Source organism: Montipora foliosa, chromosome 10, assembly GCF_036669935.1.
Source record: "Montipora foliosa isolate CH-2021 chromosome 10, ASM3666993v2, whole genome shotgun sequence".
Lineage (NCBI taxonomy): Eukaryota > Metazoa > Cnidaria > Anthozoa > Scleractinia > Acroporidae > Montipora > Montipora foliosa.
The window spans coordinates 13309709-13315708 of record NC_090878.1 but is presented as its reverse complement, the minus strand read 5'-3'; positions in this window follow the sequence as shown (position 1 = coordinate 13315708).

The following is a 6000-nucleotide window of genomic DNA, read 5'->3' as shown; positions in this document are numbered from 1 at the left end:
GTGTCCCTCGACTCGTCCCTTGGTTTGGTCCCGTAAAAGTGCATGCGCACTACATCTTTGCAGCCATGTTGGTGTCCGCAAACAAAGCGACCCAAAGAAGGCCTCCTGGAATGAGTGTGAGGCTCAATTCAACATGGAAGCGAGTCTCTGGCCCACGCAGTTCGACTCAAAATGAGGATAGCAAGATCTACTGGATAAGTCACTACCCACTGAAAGACTGGATTGATTTTGCCAGAGCTTTGACCTATTTCAGTAGAGGAGACTATTCTTACCAGCTTGTAAATTTTGGGAACACGGTCGCGGTAGGGTGAAAGGTTTCGTGTAACTGGAAACGGGTTTTTTTTTGTAAATGGACGGCACGTTTCGGTCGGGTCTTTGTTTGTCGTCTCTGACGACGTTATAGTGAAAACGACGGCGACGTTATAGTGAAAACGACGACGTTACCAAACGAACTCAACGGTAATGACTTCTAGTGAAATTATAGATTTGACTTTCTGGTAATCTCTCCCCATTTTCCGAAGTTTACGCGTGGTTGTAGTTCACTGTAACTGGACAATTTGTGTCAACTGTTTGTGCATCCCGCGGATACGCCATTATAGGCGTCTTGTCTTATCTAAATTTAAAGTAATTAGCATGAGAACAACACCATTAACACAGAGCGGTTTTCAATTGAGTGTCGAAAGTAATTAGATAATTACTTTGGTTTATGATTACTTCACTCAGTGATTGGTTCAAAGTTCTCGCGCCGTTTTTTCAACCAATCAGAAGTGAAACCAAAACCAATCGTGGCTCACGCGTGCACATTTTCCCGCGCTTTGTGTCGGCTACGTGTAATTACTTCGAGTTTTGATTGGTTTGCCGGATTGTCTGAGTCCTTTTTGATTGGCCAAAGTAATTACTTTGGTTTTGGTTTTACGACACTCAACTGGAACTCGCTCTAAAAGGAGGGTGGACGTCTGTTTTATAACAATTAACAAGGTCAACTCCAGCGTCGCTTTTTATTTAAAGGGAAGGAAACTTGGCACATAACGGTAAAAAGGTCTATTGGCCGAAACGGAAAATACCATAGTACCCTTTGTTGGTCCACCCAAATTTTGTATAAGCATTGTTTTTGTTTTCTCTCTGGGCCATTGTAAGGCCCAAGAGAAACAGGAAACAATGCTTATTCAATATTTGGGTGGACAAGCAAAGAGTACCAGTATTTTCCGCGTCGGCCAATTGGGGAGCTAAAGAACGCGGCGTTGATGAGCCCCGGACGTAAACCGGAAGTGACCATTTTGCCTGCCAGACAGTAGTCTCTCACAGATTTTCAAACTAAAAGTGTCTCTAACAATTAAAAGATACTTAGGAATATAAACGTTGAAGTGTCAAGACAAGTTAAAATGGAAAACAGCTCAAATTCCGGTTGCCGTCCGAAGCTCAAAAACGTTCCGTGCCTCTCCCTTACAATACGATCTCGTTTCAAAACATTCTCATATATCTTTTGGAAACAAGGTGTTTTCTCAGAAGAACGCTGCTTCCCTCTCCCAATAACCGTGACCTTCAAATGAGCGCGTCATAGCACTCAAAGAACGAAAATTTCCTGTTGACAATGATAATTTCGTTGGTTTTAATTTTAATTCCATTTCGTAACAGACTAATTTCGATACATGATTTAAATTCAATTCGAAACAAAAGGCACCATCTCGAGGCTCTGGGGAATAACTATAAGGATTTGTATAAGTTTATTCCCCAGAGCCTCGTGATGATGCCTTTTATTTCGGACTGAATTTTATTAAGATATCGAAATTGGTCTATTAATGGGAGTTTTAAAAATTGATGGAACGTGTAAAACTGGCACGATATGCCAGAGAAGCCTCGTCGTCATAACGAGGATTTGATCGAGTGCTTGGTTGTGCAAAGCAGCGCCCGTCTCTACTGGAAGAAGAAGCATGAGGAACATGGCTTTTGTTTGTGGAAAAGTCTCCAGGACAGTGTGGTGAAGAGAGAGGACACCTTGAACTTATAATTTCATTACTTTATTGTATAAAGTGAAACTCAAGTGTTTTCTTGTAAACTTAAAAACATTTTAAGAATACAAAGGTATTGTAAACAGGACAACATTTTATTCAACTATCAATGAGAACTTAAAATGAAATCACAGCTGAGGTATGAAGTATGAAGTATGTCACAATAATAATTTTTTTCCATTGTTTTTTTATTAATTTCTTCCGTTTACGTTTTCCTAATCCATCGCCCTCTACACCCGTTTTTTCTTCATTTATTTACCAGGGAAGTGACCTGCATAATTTCCACACCAAAAAGGATCTTTTTATCTTGTCTGACATGTGCACAACCAGTATCGTGTAATCGTGGAAGCTTAAAGCCTGGTTTTCACTAGCGACGCAATCATAAGCACAGTAGCTTGTTGTTCATAAAAGGTACCTTTTCTTAGAACAATAGACACTAATTAACAACAAGTAAATGCGCCTGCGTGTATTGCTTCTGCTTCTGCTTCTGCTTGTGTCGCTACTGAAAACCAGGCTAAGGCACAAAGAGAGCAACCCGAAGTGTGCAGTTTTCCCTTATAACTTGCATTCACGCAACCACATTTATATACTGCTGAGTAACTTTTCTCCATTACAGATGATTAGTTTAAAAATCTGGGAAAAACTATTGTTCTGGCATGCGAAATGTTCACTTCCGGTTGTCTTCCTTGTCTTTTAAAGCTGCCTGTTCTCTCCGAAATCAAGCGCGATGATTGGTCAATCTAGTGTGCTGTATTTTACGTTATGGCCCGCTTGAATAATGGTGCGCTCGTCAGTTGGATCAATTCCCCATAGCCTATACCAAAAAATTCGAATTCTTGTTTCTTTTAGATTAATTTAAAGCGTGAGTGCAAACGTAATTCAAGAAAAGGAGCATTTTCTTTTACCAAAGACATATACATTTCGAAGAATGGAACTTATTAAACATATTCTGAGAGTTTTAAATAAAAAAGCTCCTTTTAAAGAGGAGAAAATTACCTCTGAATATTTAAAAAATAGAATTAGGTTAATAAGCCGACCAACAGCACTTAAGTCTAAGTAGAGAAAACGTATATTTCGACCTCCAACAGTTCATTAAATTGACGAAATTCAATGATAAGTATTTCAAGTAAAATCGTCCAAATCATGAATGCATCAATCCAAAGCTGAATGGCAACGAGCCGATTCTGTTAATGGGCATCACGGAAAGAGGCATAACTCAAAAAGGCATAACGCAACAGCCATAACGCAAATTGCAATAACGCGAATAGGCATCAGGCAAAAAGGCATGACGCAAAGACGCATAATACAAAGGGCCATAGCACAAAAAGGATAACTCAATGAGGCATAACGCAGAGCCACAACGCAGAGGCATAACTTAAACAGGAAAAAAAAGTTCAATAGCGATTACATGTTTTTGCCCTTGAACAATCAATTAATGTTTTTTGAGAGCTGAAATTATTTACGGGGTACACAGCTAGTCTTCATTCTTTTCGTTATGGGTATTTTACGTTATGCATTTTACGTTATGCCTCTTTGCGTTATTCCTCTTTATGTTATGGCCATTAACGTTATGCTTAATTGAGTTATGGCTATTTACGTTATGCCTCTAGGTTATAATTCTTTCCGTGAAAGCCATTTGCAGAATCGGCTTGTTGCCATTCAGCTTTGGATTCATGCATTCATGATTTGGACGATCATTGAATTTTGACAAAGAAATACCCCCCCGCCCCCCCCTTATATAAACCAATTCTATTGTTTCAATATTCAGACCTAAATAGTGAAGAAAAGAAGCAGTTTCTTTGACCAAAACCGTCTGCATTTTAAAGAATGAAACGTATTAAATATATTCTCAGACTTTTAAATGAAAAAGATCTTCTTAAAAGGGAGAAAATAACCAGTGAATATTTTAACAATAGAATTCGGTTAATAAGCCAACCAACAGCGCTTTGGTCAAACTCGGAAAACGTGAGTTTGGACCTCCAAAAGTTCATTAACAAATTTCTATTGTTTCAATATTCAGGCCAAAATATTGACGAAAAGAAGCAGTTTCTTTGACCAAAAACGTCTCCATTTTAAAGAATGGAACTTATTCAATATATTCTGAGACTTTCAAATGAAAAGGATCTTTTTAAAGTGGAGAAAATAACCTCTGAATATTTTAACAATAGAATTCGGTTAATGAGCCAACCAACAGCGATTGGGTCCAACTCGGAAAAACGTGAGTTTGGACCTCCAAAAGTTCATTAACCAGTTTCTATTGTTTCAATATTCAGGCCGAAATATTGAAGAAAACAAGCAGTTTCTTTAACCAAAAACGTCTCCATTTTAAAGAATGTAACTTATTAAATATATTCTGAGATTTTTAAATGGAAAGGATCTTTTTAAAGTGGAGAAAATAACCTCTGAATATTTGAACAATGGAATTCGGTTAATGAGCCAACCAACAGCGGTTTGGTCCAACTCGGAAAAACGTGAGTTTCGACCTCCAAAAGTTCATTAACCAGTTTCTATTGTTTCAATATTCAGACCTAAATAGTGAAGAAAAGAAGCAGTTTCTTTGACCAAAACCGTCTGCATTTTGAAGAATGGAACGTATTAAATATATTCTGAGACTTTTAAATCAAAAGGATCTTTTTAAAGTAGAGAAAATAAGCTCTAAAAAATTTAACAATACAATTCGGTTAATGAGGCAACCAACAGCGGTTTGGTCCAACTCGGAAAAACGTGAGTTTGGACCTCCAAAAGTTCATTAACCAGTTTCTATTGTTTCAATATTCAGGCCGAAATATTGAAGAAAACAAGCAGTTTCTTTGACCAAAAACGTCTCCATTTTAAAGAATGGAACTTATTCAATATATTCTGAGACTTTCAAATGAAAAGGATCTTTTTAAAGGGGAGAAAATAACCTCTGAATATTTTAACAATAGAATTAGGTTAATGAGCCAACCAACAGCGGTTTGGTCAAACTCGGAAAAACGTGAGTTTGGACCTCCAAAAGTTCATTAACTAGTTTCTATTGTTTCAATATTCAGGCCGAAATATTGAAGGAAATAAGCAGTTTCTTTGACCAAAAACGTCTCCATTTTAAAGAATGGAACTTATTAAATATATTCTGAGACTTTCAAATGAAAAGGATCTTTTTAAAGTGGAAAAAATAACCTCTGAATATTTTAACAATAGAATTCGGTTAATGAGCCAACCAACAGCGGTTTGGTCAAACTCGGAAGAACGTGAGTTTGGACCTCCAAAAGTTCATTAACCAGTTTCTATTGTTTCAATATTCAGGCCGAAATATTGAAGAAAACAAGCAGTTTCTTTGACCAAAAACGTCTCCATTTTAAAGAATGTAACTTATTAAATATATTCTGAGACTTTCAAATGAAAAGGATCTTTTTAAAGAGGAGAAAATAATCTCTGAATATTTTAACAATACAATTCGGTTAATGAGCCAACCAACAGCGCTGTGGTCCAACTCGGAAAAACGTGAGTTTGGACCTCCAAAAGTTCATTAACCAGTTTCTATTGTTTCAATATTCAGGCCGAAATATTGAAGAAAAGAGGCAGTTTCTTTGACCAAAAACGTCTCCATTTTAAAGAATGGAACTTATTCAATATATTCTGAGACTTTCAAATGAAAAGGATCTTTTTAAAGTGGAGAAAATAACTTCTGAATATTTTAACAATAGAATTCGGTTAATGAGCCAACCAACAGCGGTTTGGTCCAACTCGGAAGAACGTGAGTTTGGACCTCCAAAAGTTCATTAACCAGTTTTTATTGTTTCAATATTCAGGCCGAAATATTGAAGAAAACAAGCAGTTTCTTTGACCAAAAACGTCTCCATTTTAAAGAACGTAACTTATTAAATATATTCTGAGACTTTCAAATGAAAAGGATCTTTTTGAAGTGGAGAAAATAACCTCTGAATATTTTAACAATAGAATTCGGTTAATGAGCCAACCAACAGCGGTTTGGTCCAACTCGGAAGAACGT